This window comes from Ursus maritimus, unplaced genomic scaffold, assembly GCF_017311325.1.
Source record: "Ursus maritimus isolate PB19 unplaced genomic scaffold, ASM1731132v1 scaffold_3, whole genome shotgun sequence".
In the NCBI taxonomy this organism is placed as follows: domain Eukaryota; kingdom Metazoa; phylum Chordata; class Mammalia; order Carnivora; family Ursidae; genus Ursus; species Ursus maritimus.
In genome coordinates, this window is record NW_024425563.1 from 88524790 (window position 1) to 88538146 (window position 13357).

Consider the following 13357-nt stretch of genomic DNA (forward strand, 5'->3'; position numbering starts at 1 on the left):
TGAAGTACATATCCCAGAGTAAGGAAATCATAAATTGTGTCTATTGGTTCCGAGGACTACCATGCAGTATTTTAAAAGAATGAGGTAGATCTATATAGAGATATGGAAAAAGCTCAAGGATATAATGTTGATCGGGGAAAAAAATCTACACATATGTAAAGGCATAGCAACTAGGAGTCATCATATAGGGACTGGGTTTGTAATTACTGCCTGAAAAGGATTTTAGCCTATTTGAAACATTTGCATTTATTATTATGTGTAACTTAAAATTAATAATAGCACTTAGAATTTCTATCTTCTTTGAAAGACTATCCATCCAGAAAGTAACAGTGGTTCCCTCCAATAGGTGAATTGAATGCCTGAGAAACTGGAAGCGGAAGAATTTTCACTATATGACTTTCTACACCTTTAAATATTTGAACGACATAACTTTAGCATCTATTGGTAAAAAGTTCAATTAAAACTTAAAGGTAATTTGAACTAAAACAATAATTAAAAGGTGCTCAATCTTGTGGGAAAACATACAAATATAATTAAATGTGACTACTATTAAGATCGGAGTGTTAATTATGCGACAGGCGCACAGAGAAAGGGTCTCTTAAAAGTCTGGGGGACTTGAGGAGAATTCAAAGTGGAGGTGACGCCTGAACAGAGAAATGGAAGGTCCTACTTTTTCATTCCTGGAGAGCTCAGAGCGAGGTGCCAGGGGCCCTGAAGTCCAGGCCATGACTATTTTCCACAACTGGAACCTAAATCCTCACCAAGAGACTGGAGGAAAGCGAAAGAAGCAGAAACTCCGACAAGTGGGAAGCGGCCGCTTAACAAAACGGTGCGGGGGAGCACCCAGCCAAGTTCAAACAGCCCCCGGCTCTCAGAGACCGAATTCCAGATTCCCACCCTCCCCTCGGGCCAAGCCAGCCCGCCTCCCCCGCCTTCCCGTGTCGCTTACTGGGCAGCAAATGATCGACAGACCCATCCACCAATCGCCGGTTCTGTTACGGGGGCACGCACGCCCCAGCCCAGTCTTTGGTCCCTCGGGCGAGATGAGCCTCTGTGCGTCGACGTCAGCGTGTTGACGTCACGGGACGGGTACTCGAGGAGGAAAGGGGGTGGCTGACTGCGGGCGGTGGGCTGCGCGTCGGCTGCGGGGCTTGGTCCCGGGTCCCGCCCCGCCAAGCCCCGCCCCTTCGCCCGCTAGGGCTCCCGAGGGCGCAACCACGGAACCGCTGTCCCCGGGCCAGCCTGGGGCGGCCGGCCCGAAACCACCAGATAAGGTAGGCAGGGTTTCTCGTCACCCTATTTGACAGATTGCAAAACTGAGTCACCCGGGATCAGATGACTTGCCCGGGGTCACGGAAGACCCAAGAACGGAGGCCAGAGCCAGAGCGTTGGGGTGTTTGCCGAGTGCTGCGCGGTCCGTGGGGAGGAGGAGGGGCTAGGCGGGCTGTGTTTATAAAGGATGCACAAGTGAAGTTGCAGAATGCGGAGCCCCACCTCGTTCCAGTGCTTGGGCTGGGATGCTGGGACTGGATTCAGGTAATGAGGTCTGCATTCTTTCACCTGCGGACCCCGAGGAGTTCTCGGTGGGGTCCCGCCCGGTGCTGGCGCCATGGGCCCTCCAGAGTTACCACGAATGGTGACTAGTGTGATGCGTGGGTTATTATACAAGGTCGATCATTGGCCTCTTTTATTCATTAAAAAATCGGTGTTCAAAACAAAACAAAATTTAAAAATCAAAGCACAAGTTATGAGTGTTGTGGCTGTAGTTTCATTTCACTGCCTTGCCCACTCATGGTATTCGGCCATATTTTGAAATCTCAGTAGCATGCTTAATTTTGTTTAGGATTTTCTAGAAAGAGATTTTTTTTTTTTCTCTTTTGTTCGGATATGGGTTAACATTGTGGAACTTTTCTTATCCTTCAGTTAATGTGCCAGTTATTCACCATGTCGTTTGTCTTCTATTTCACAGATGGAATCACTGAATTCATCACTTGACTCAGTAATAGTTTGGATAAGTTTAGCAAGGTAACAAAGTAACAGGTCTCATCTCTCAAATATACTGAAATTAGTTCAGATTGTTTACCTCAATCTTTGTTGAGAAGGGTTCTGAAAGATAATTCCCATCAATATATACCATCTACCCATCCACCCTCTTTCTAAAAGCAGGATCTCAAAAAATAAAACTTTTAGTACCTTTGCTTTATTTATAGATTCATGCCTATAAAGTGAAAATGTGTGGTGTATAATGTATGCATGCATATATAATATAATATTTTCATAAAAAGTCATTCTCTTTAAATCTTGCTGTCTAAAACATTGAATTTTCAAGTCTGCATGATTGCATAGAACTGCATTAAAGAAGTGAAACTGAAGTCACTTTGGGGGGCTTTTCCTTATGTTCACAGGATGGCAATTTTAATCATTTGAATTTATTCTTTGAATAAATTTATCAGATGAATACCTCATCTATGCCACATTTTGGTTTAAGGTGTTGGAGATTGAGTGCTGAAAAATTTACACAGGGTTCCTACCCTCAAAGACCTTCCATTTTGGTGGAGATACAATAAACATGTAAACAAAAATCACAATTTTAGATAATGATAAATGATAGAAAAAATAGTTCAGGATAAGGGGATAGAGTGTGACTGGGATGGGAGGAGTTGGAGCGAATTTAGATACGGTGATCAGAGAAGACTTCCTTGAGGAAGTGACAGCTTCATGAGACCTGAATGTTTAGAATGAGTCAGCCATGGGAGATCTGGTGGAAGTTTCCAGGAAGACACTGCAGTGCAAAGGGGCTAAAGGAAAAATGATCTTAGCATGTTCCAGGAGTAGAAGAGAAGCCATGTGCAATGGAGTGAACCTCAGAGAGAGTGAGGTGGGGGGAAATGACACTTGAGAGGTAGGCATGAGCTATATCATCTGAACCCGATGCAGGGAGGCAAAAGGCATAGGGATCTGTGTATTGCCAAATCCCTCTTTATTTAATGATGCTCATAGACTCTAGCCAGCTCTCTGCTTTATTTTGGTTCTGAAATCATTGCAGCAGTTCATTATATATTTTTTTTCACCAGTAGTCTTCTCTCAATGAAAATATGTCTTCTTCCCTTGAGCACTGTATCCCACACTGTTTTATTCCTGTTCATTATTATGTGCAGGGCTCTCAGCCTCTCCTTATTTTCAGCTCCCTGCTTTAATCCTTCCTTCCTATGAGTCCTCTAGTATTACCGTTATGTGTTCGCCCTTTGGAAAGGACTGGCAGTCAATCCGTGCCCTTGTCCAAGCTGAGTTCTAGGAAACAGCATTGTCAAGAGGATTACCATTTTCCATCAGAACTTTTAACTGACCAGAGGCCTAATGTCTGCCTTTATTTAGTGGCTCCACTGTGCCAGGGGCATTACATACATTCTTATCCTTCCAACATATTGCAGAGGTAAATATTATTCCTTCTTGGTCAGAAAGGAAGCTTGTACTTCGGCCATCCAGCTAGTACTGAGTAAGCATAGATTTGAACACTCCAATTAGCCTAACGCCAAAGCCTGATCCATTGCTACTCCACCTCACTGCTTCCCTGAATACAGAGCAGCAGCTATAAATCTCTATTATTTGAAATTAGATTTTTTGAAATGGCATTTTAAAGATCATGATTCAGTTCTCTCATTTTATAAAGATTTTATTTATTTATTTGAGAAAGAGAGCCAGAGTAGGGGGAGGGACAGGAGAGAGAGAAGTAGACTCCCCACTGAGCAGGGAGCCTGATGCGGGGCTTGATCCCAGGACCCCGAGATCATGATCCTAGCCGAAGGCAGACGCATAACCAAATGAACCACCCAGGGGCCCCCCGTCCTCTCATTTTAAAGGTCGGGCTGTGGAAGCCCAGATTTTCAAGGCATAACTGGTGCCAAATTCTCACCTTACTGATTCTCAGCCTGATGTTTTTTTCTGTTATACCTCATAAAAGTTCCATCACAAATGGGTCTCTACATATATGAAAATACAATATTTCTTTTTTTTTGAGAGAATGTGTGAAGGCTGGGGGGGGTGTCGGGGAGGGAGGGGCAGAGAGAGAAAGAGAGGGAGAGAGAATCTTAAGCAAGCTCCAGGCTCAGTGCAGAACCTGAGGCAGGGCTCAATCTCATGACCCTGAGACATGACCAGCAAGAGTCAGACACTTAACTGACTGAGCCACCCCGGCACACCTCAAAATGACTTTGAAATTTAAGGTTTAATTGCACGCATCTTTTTTTTTTCTTTTTTAAAGATTTTTATTTGTTTGAGCAAGAGAGGCAGAGGCAGAGGAAGAAGCAGGTTCCCCACTGAGCAGGGAGCCCAATGCAGGGCTCGATTCCAAGACCCTGGGATCATGACCTGAGCTGAAGGCAGATGCTTCACCGACTGAGCCACCCAGGCACCCCTAATTGCACACATCTTTGAATGGGAGTTTAAAACTTGTTTCTGGTTTCCTAGCTTTAACCTTGTGCTTACAAGTGTGCGACCATTGTCTAGAGTTGCTGGCTTACACTTTCTGTTAGCAAGTGGAGTTTCTTCCTAGAATTGAGGAAGCCTTTGGGTTAGCTCAGAGATAGAACTTCTCTTTCTTGGTACTACATAATCATTTAAAAAAATTAAGTAAAAATAAATTCATGACTTTTATGGTTGAAAATGGGTTACTGTGTTCCTACAATTTAAAAATACTCATTATTTATTTCCAAGCTTTGCTTATTATGACTGGGATATGGTAGGTGAATAATAGTAAACTAACAAATAGTTAATTTACTTTCTGGTGGCTTTTTGGCTCTCCTATGACATAATACAGATTGCCTTTCATTAGTTGAATTAGAATTATGTTAATGGAACTACCTTCTTTCTTACTTATTGGAAAGTCATTAAGTTTAGGCAAAAGAGAGCCTTGGCTCTTTAAGCCTTTCACTGGGTATTTTGACTGTTTCTCTGTCCTTCAAGATTGTTCGTGCAGCTGATGTCCATGTTCTGAAGATCTAGGCTGTCATGATTCAGTCTCAAACTCTAGCACCATCCTTCCACCATGAACCCAGTGCCCCAAACTGAACTCCTGGCTGTTTCAACTTCAGTGCCTTTGCTTGTGTTCTGTCTGGAATGCCTCATAGATGGACAGATGAGCCAAAGTTCTGCCCATCCTTCCATGTCCATTTGTGCTGCTTATTTCATGAGATATTTCCTGTGTCTTTAATAGAAGCCTTCTCTTTCATAGCACATTTGAGAGTCTTTCTCTGATGCAGTTTACCAATCCTGGTATCTTTGGTAATGCACTCTTATACATGGGTGTTCAAATATATGTTTGCTTGAGCTTAAAAGACACTTAACAATTCATGTTATACATGCAAAGTTTTTTGTAGATTGTAGAGCCCTTTAGTTTTATATATACTTTTATCATCTCATCTTTGAGAGAAGCACTGTTACGCTTTTCTTGGCTTTGATTCGACAGAACCTCTTTCCTGTTTCAGTGAAGGGTCTGACTTCTGCAGTTACCAAGGGATCCCTTGAGAGGAACTCAAATCTTTGGGTTGTAAATGGTGAAGGCACATTGTCACAAGGAAAGATCGTTGTTACCTGTGTTTATGGTATTGGACAAAATAATAGCAGTTCCACTTTTGAATATTAAAGATTAGAAAAGGCACAGAGAGCCTAGCCAGGGGTGTGTGTGATGCTGGGCTAAGAGGCCTGGTCCGTATCCCCTGGCTCGAGGCAGCAAGGGCTTGCACTAGCTATCCTGGGTTCTGATGTCCTGCAGAGCTCGAGCCTTTCTGAGCTATTTCACTTGTTTTGCTTGTTCTCAGCCTGCATCTGGACAGTCCCTGTTGTGGTGACTCCACATCAAAGCAGGACCCTTCACCCAGGATCCCCGCCTGAGCTGTTCAAGCCTGCAGGCTATTCCTGGACAGGCAGTAGGGTAGTACTGGGTTTGGTTGACTCTTGAATTTAAAACCCTTCTCCTCTACTTCTCCTCTTGTCACAGTTTTCCAAAAAATATTTTGGGACCATTGGGCATCCTCAGTGTACAAAACTTGGAGTTGGGAGGAATTTGGCCTAGGACCTTGTAAGTGGCTGTAATCCCAGGTTTCCATGCCCCATGTTTTCCGGGACACTATGCTTTTCAAATATTGTGCATTATTGCTCGCCCAGGTGTATTCTTGTTTGCTTTTTGTTTTAGGAAAATATATTCTCATGTTTTTGTTTTTTTCTTTAAATTAACCACTTGCTTGTTGAGCTAATGATGTGGAACCCGGGAGTTTCAAGTATATTTTCCTATTTGTATCGTAGTTAAATTCATCAAGCAAGGAGCTCCTGAACTATTAGAAATGTCTCCAGCTGAGCTAGGAACACCAGCCAGTACTTGCTTTGGGCATTACTGATAAGTGCTAACACTTAAAGAGGGCTTCCTCTGTGCCAGCTGCTGTTCTTTATGTCTGGATTGCTCATCCTGCTGACATTTTGGGCTGGATATTTTTTTGTTGTGGGGGCTGTCCTGCAGCATCCTTGGACTCTACCCACTAGATGTCAGGGATACCCCTCCCAAGTTGTGATAACCAAAAATGTCTCACTGGCCCCAACACCTGGAGAACCACTGCTTTATAGAGACGAATGTCTTCCTCACAACAGCCCTCTGAAGTACATTGCATTATTGTCTTATTTTATTATTGCATTATTGTCTTCATTTTACAGAAGGAGAAGCTGGGGCGCAGAGAGGTTAAAGTAGCTTGTCTAAGGTTACACAACTAGTAAGCAGAGGATGGACACCAGGCAGTGCCTTTGTGAACCCCATCCTCACATAGCCAGCTGACTGGGCCCCAACTATTGGGGATCCAAAGACCACGTAAACTAGGAGCCCAAACAAATGTCAAGAAGGACCAGGCAGGGCTGTAAGTAAGTGAGGTGGCCGGGTGGCAAACCGGGGAGCTGGGGAGTATTGCCAGGATTGTCTGTATTTGAAGAGAAACTAGAAATTTGGATTTGTGTGGGGGAAACTCTCATATTTTAATATTGGCAATGAATTCGGTGTTTATAAAACATCATGTAAGCCAGCAGACGGATAAACACTGTTACCTATATATGGACAGGGTTTGGTCCCAGGGCATCAGTTCGCCGTCTTTTTTTGTGTAACCTTTGCAGCAGTGTGACATAGAGAAGTATGCATGCATTTGATGGGGGAAATGTAGTTTCTGTGTGGAGGGCGGGTTTCCCTTTGGAGGCTCTGGTAATGAGGGTGGGTGGGAGGGGCCTCCAGACTGGAAGTGGCTGTCTTGCTGTTTTTTAAGCTGGAAGAGTGTGAGAATTAAAGCTGGCCATCTAGCACCTTTTGAACTTTTAGTGCTCTGCTGTTCAGTGCAGACCATTTGAAAGTTCTGGACTCTTAACACCCTTCAGCAGCATTCGTACCTGTTTCTCTCATGCCCTTTGCTCGTCCAGGTTGTAAAATACATATTTTTATAGGACATCTAGAAAACATAAATTCTGGAATCCTGGAATGGCTATATCCTGGAGAAGCAAACCACAACTAGACCTCACTTTGTTGGCAGCCAGAAACCCATTGAGTCCGGTTTAACGCTTTGAAGGGCCAGCATCTCTCCCTGCGTTTCAGTAGCCAATGGAAAGCTGTGGCCTTTGGCGCATTTTCCTTGTCCTCAGACTCTGGCCTCCTTCGTTGAGCCTCTGTGCCTTCATGCCCCTGCTTGCAGTGTGAAAAGCGAGCCCACACTCCCGTGCTGACCATCCATGGCCCTTGTTACCTGTCCTCCTTCCTGGTCCATCTGCACCTTCTGAGGCTAGTTCACTTGGGGCCCCTCCCAGACCATCCATGGCTCATGGTCCTGGACATGCTCCTGCGCCTCTTTTTAATTTACTCCAGTCTTCCTCTTACTCACAATATATATTTCCTTTTTCTTTCTTTCTTTCTTTCTTTCTTTCTTTCTTTCTTTCTTTCTTTCTTAATATATATTTCCTTTCCCTTTCTTTTTTTTTTTTTAAGATTTTATTTATTTATTTGACAGAGAGAGAGAGACAGCCACAAGAGAGGGAACACAAGCAGGGGAAGTGGGAGAGGAAGAAGCAGGCTCCCAGCAGAGGAGCCCAATGCGGGGCTCGATCCCAGGACCCCGGGATCACGCCCTGAGCCGAAGGCAGACGCTTAACGACTGAGCCACCCGGGCGCCCCTCCTTTCCATTTCTTGCAAAGTCATACATTTTCTCTTGGGCCATCTTTTTCATGAAGCCTTTTCTGGTCACCACAACCTAAAGTTCAATATTCTCTGTATTATAATTATCTTAGGCTTTGATTTCTAATTATTTGTATAACCATTTTACCTCCTTTATATAACTATTCTACTTGAGGATCAGAGTCATGTCTTTTCCATCTTCATTTTCCTCACAGCTTCTAGCATAGTGTTTTAGTTGTGATAGATACTTACATATCTGTCTGTTTGGGTTCCATTCATATAGTGGTTTCTTTCTCTTTTTCCATATATTTGTATCAGTTAAGGTAGTGTGTTGTTGGAATGACTTCAGTAAATAGCCTTCAAAGTACATTGGGAAAAGAGATGACCAAATTAATTAATTTGGGGCATTTTGATTCATTGTTTTGTCACTTATAGTAATTAAAGAAAGTTCAGATATTCTTGGTTCATTTAATGTAATATATTGAAACTCCAGACATGTGTGTAAATTTGCCTAATTTTGGTTAACAGGTACCCAGACCCCAGACTTTATACGATATTTGTGATTCATGAATTGAACAAACAAATCAAATGCCTTACACATGGCCAGGCATTCCCTAGGTGCGAAGGAATATAAACATGTCTTGTAGGAAGTCTTGGTCTAGCACTGAGAAGGACACGTGAACAATGTGTAAAAGATTAGAGGTGCCGTTGAAGATATATGACACGTGTGTCATCTATTGGGGTCATGGAAGGTGTCTTTGAGGAAGTGGTGCTTAAGATTCCCTAAACAGTGAACTGGCTTATTATTGCTGTTGTTTAAGTGCTCTGATGAAAAGAGTCTCCAGGAAGACGGAGTGTTAGGGCAAAGGCATGGATGATGAAACTTCCTCCTGTACAGGGAACTAAAAATAAGTTCCTCTGGCTAAAGCCCTGGGTGTGAGAGAAATGGAGTTTGGAGTAGAGGGATGAAATGATTTGTTCAGGTTTTCATTTTTAAAAAAACTAGCATGATACCAGCATGGAGAATGTTTTGAAGGTGAGTGAGTCTGAATTTTGGGAGTAATGTGAATGAGTGATAATTGGGAAAACTGGAAAAGTCCAAGAAGAGATATTAGGGGAATGACATGGTCATCAGTTCAGAAGATGGAGCTCACAGCAGAATCACATTTAATGCATCGTCTTCATAATAAAAGCTGTACACAATATCTTATAGGTTTTTATTAGTTTTTTCTCCCTTAAACATTTTTTGAAGTATTTACTGGTAGAGTATATGTTCTACATCAATATCCGTATTTTTAAGTCATTCTTAGAATTTTCTTTTTGACTTTGTAATTGCTTATTTCTTGTTACATTATTTGAGAGCAAATAATGAAGCCGGTTTCGAACCTTTATTGAGAGCCTTGAGAGCTTAAAGAGATCCTACTACTTTTCTGATGTTCTCTGCCTCTGTAACATTCTCTGAATCCATTCTCATTATGAGCTTATAATTTCATTTTCTGAGTATATTAGCCTATAGCTGCATTGAGTCTTATAATTAGTGGTCTTTGTTTTTGTGATTCTGTTTCCTGAAGCATAAGCTGAAGTCATCTGATGCTGATCTCCTGAAGGTCAGTTTCCTCTGTGACCACCTAAAAGGTCTAATGGAAAGAGGAAAGGTTACTCGTTTGTTTGTTTGTTTTTAAATCCAGGCATCAAGATTTTGCCATTGATTTTCCTTATCTCTCATGTGCACCAAGAAGACCTTCACCCACAGTAGAGATCAGTAATTGTGTTAGAACTGTGTGCCATCTTTGTATATCAAAGGGTAGGAGATGATGTACGTAACTTCTGCCTGTTGGTAGATACTCCTGGGCAAAGATGTGAATGACATTTCCTTTTATTGGCTTGCTCTGGTTTGTGAATTAGGAAGTTGTCCTTGGATAAAGCCAGGGGCAGTTGGTCTTCTGTCTTCCCTGGCATTACTCTCGGTGCACCACTTTTCCCGGCGTTGGAGCCACTAAGGAGCAGTGAGTAGAGGGTGGCTTTGTCAGCTAGTGACACTTGCAGAAACGCTTATTTCTCCTCTTTCACAGAAGGAGTCTTGTGCTATTGCATGAAGAGAAATCCCTCTCGCTTCTGAATAGCCACCTTAGTTTTGCTGTCTACTTGGAATTTAGCTTCAGGTTGCCCCGTGTAGAGGAGATAAGTCTGGGGAGGCCTACGGAGGATGTGTGATGAACACATTTTTAATTCTGGTCATTGAGATGAAGAGAGATGGTTACTAAGAGAAGGGGCCACTTGTAAGCACTTGCCTCTGATTCCTGGGAGATCAGTGAGCTCAGTGCCTTGGGATATTACCGATTTTCAGATCTAGATCAATAAGATTGTAGTTCTGTCCTGAGAACCGAAAGCCTCTATTTGAAAATTGCTCACAGGAAACACCGAAGAAATGGCGTTACCTGGTGCAGAGATGTCCTCACAGACACTGGGAAATATTTCAGGTTTCTTAACTGGGGGATTTCGTTGGTTTACAGCTTCCTCTGGAGCTTCCGGGGTGCCATCCGTAACTGGCCCATGTGTGTGCAGGGCAGGGACAGAGTGGGGAAAGAGGGTTGACTCCATCATTGCTAAAGCTGGCAGCACATCCCTAAGAGGAAGTTTTAAATATTCATGAGAATGTGTGCACTAAGGAGCAACATGGTTGCTCTGAATTACCATCTACTGATGGTTGAGACTGCTAATGAATTCAGAATTGGGAAAAATAGTGCTAACTCCATAATAACCATAATAACTGATTTCCTGTGATTTTTAAGGAACGCTAAAAGTAGATTTTGTTCTGTGGGAAGAAGAACTAGTTCTGGAAAATGGTGGGTAGTCAGCAACCAAAAAAATCCACCGTCTTTTATACCTGTGGAAATGACTTTGTTTGACTCATGAAGGGAAATGGGGTTATGTATAGCTTCTGTGACCTAGAAGATTAAAATAAAGTTGTTTCCAGGTGAGCTGTGAAGGAAATATGTGAGTATAGAAGTTAGAGCTGAAGCTGAGAAAGGGAGAAAAGCTGTAAAATGTATTTGAGCACCAGAGGAGATCTACTAGGAGGAGACTTAGAGTTCGGAGAGAGACAGTAGAAGCTGGAGGAAGGTAGCTTTAGAGACCACATTGTTCCAGTTATTCTGGGCCACCTGCTAGCAGTTTCTGAAAAAGATGAATATTCTTGTTCACCAGAGCCCATCTTGAGAGAGATTTTTTTATTCTAACGGTGATGAGTTGTGGCTATAACATGCCAGCCATCTGACTCAGCCAGTGCTGGTGACGTAACTGGCTACCAAGTTGTCAACCCCTGCGGAGGTAGTGAGCCAATAGCATGGACTGCCCAACGTGACTGGCCACTCCATGGCATGCTGCCATTTTGTCAACCTGTGATCTGTGGAAGAACAAATCTACATTGTCAAATGTCATTCCTCTCTCCGGCTGTCTTACCTTCCCTTGGACCAGGCAGCACCGAGGGGCATGGTTATTGTCAGGGGTACACACCTGACTTCCTTCCTTCCATCCTTTCTTGTCAGTCATTCCCTTCTATTATCTATCCATCTCCTCAGCTAGATGGAAGTTCTGCTGAGATCAGGGGAACGCTTGCGTTGCTTTTTGGATCCTTTTAAATGTCATTGGGGTTTTACATTTTGTAGGTGTTCAGTGCTCATTATTTAACAAAATGGGAACTTTTAGTGGACTTAAAGAGGGCCCGCTTCTTAATTATTTTCTGTTCTACAAATAAAGGCACTTTGTTTTTTTCTCATCTTTTATGGAAAGAAGGGAGAGCATTCAAATTCCTGTTTTATCGCATGGTTTTTAACTTCCATCCCTAAGCTGCCTACTCTCAGATTTCTCTCTTTAGCTCAGACCTCTTCCCTGAACTCCTGACTTATTTCCAGCTACTTACTTGAATAATAAGTACTATCCACTTGGATATTAATAAGCATTCCATACTTCATGTGTCCAAACTAAACTGATGTTCTTCCTCGAAGTTGCCCCTCTATCGATCTTCTCCATTTCAGTAAATAGCAACTCCATCCTTCAATTTCCCCCAGGCTGTAAACCCAGCAGTTCTTTTGTCCTTCCTTTATTCCATACCCCACACCCAGTCCATCAGCAAATGCTTTTGGCTCTGTATTTGGAACCAGTCCGTTCTAATCACCTCCATGCTGCCCACTGGTCTACTAAGTCAGTGTATTACTACCTCTTTCCTGAATTGTTACCATATCTACTGATTGGAGTCTTCCTGCTTTTATGGTTCTCTCAGCTAGAGAGCCTCTACTGTAAACCTTTCAGTGTCTTCCTATCTCATTAAAGTCTTTAAAATGTCCTGTTAAGGTCCTCCGCCCCTTCTTAACTTCTCTCTTATGCTCTCCTGCTGTTCTCCTGCTCTGTTAGTTAGCTGCAGCCAAGCTGAAGGCTAATGACTTGTCTGCACTCCAGTGTGGCCAGCTACATCTCAGAGAGCATTGCCTTTCTCTCCCTACAGTGCTCTTTGCTGGTCTTTGCTCCACCTTCTCAGTGAGGTCATCCTGACCACGCAGTTTACCCCATGTCCCTGTTAGAAAGTCTGCCTTCTGCTCAGGTCATGATTTCAGGGTCCTGGGATCAAGCCTCAAGTCGGGCTCCCTGCTCAGTGGCCAGTGTGCTTCTCCCTCTCCCTCTGTGATCTCTCTTACTCTTGCTGTCTCTCAAATAAGTAAATAAAATCTTTAAAAAAAATAGAAGAGAAAGTAAGCTCTGTGAGGGTAGGAAATATTTTTGATTTTGATTTTCTTCATTGCCACATCCCCAGTGATCAGAGAAAGACCTAAAACAGCTTTTTGGTGTTCGACACATATTTGTGGAGTAAATAAAGTAGACATGGTGTATTCCTGGCAAACTTTGAATTTTCAAAAATTATCAAGTGCAATTGAAAAATTTTGTAGTACACATCCAGATTCAGTTTCTCAGTATGTTTTAGTTTGCCTCATAAATTATCAAAACATCAATATGCATTTATCCAGCCATCTGTAGATCTTAATATTTCTATGTTGTGTCAAATAAAAGTTTGCAAATATTTTTACTGTTGCTATAAAAATAGATCGTGTAGAAATTAAGTTTCTATAAAAACAGGTTTGGGCTTGGGAGATAACTTAGTGTTTTTAGAA

General features: G+C 42.6%; 1 protein-coding gene and 1 long non-coding RNA gene across 14 annotated transcripts in view; one reads left to right on the forward strand and one right to left on the reverse strand.

The window, feature by feature from the left end:
• Positions 1-1078, reverse strand: part of LOC103674612 — a 204502-nt gene extending 203424 nt beyond the window's left edge. For 9 of the 11 annotated variants that reach the window (XR_005838635.1, XR_571674.2, XR_571671.2 and 6 more), the window contains exon 1: positions 671-918. This is a non-coding gene — a long non-coding RNA (uncharacterized LOC103674612). Of the gene's footprint in view, positions 1-670; positions 919-949 lie in introns of those variants that run through there. The other 2 variants (XR_005838636.1, XR_571675.2) reach the window with 2 other exon arrangements.
• Positions 1079-1096: 18 nt separating this feature from the next.
• STARD3NL (STARD3 N-terminal like) overlaps positions 1097-13357 on the forward strand; it is a 51235-nt gene continuing 38974 nt past the window's right edge. Inside the window, exons 1-2 of one of the 3 annotated variants that reach the window (XM_008703513.2) lie at positions 1097-1274; positions 1970-2025. The gene's annotated coding sequence lies outside the window, so the exon portion shown is untranslated. Of the gene's footprint in view, positions 1275-1366; positions 1537-1969; positions 2026-13357 lie in introns of those variants that run through there. The other 2 variants (XM_008703512.2, XM_008703514.2) reach the window with 2 other exon arrangements.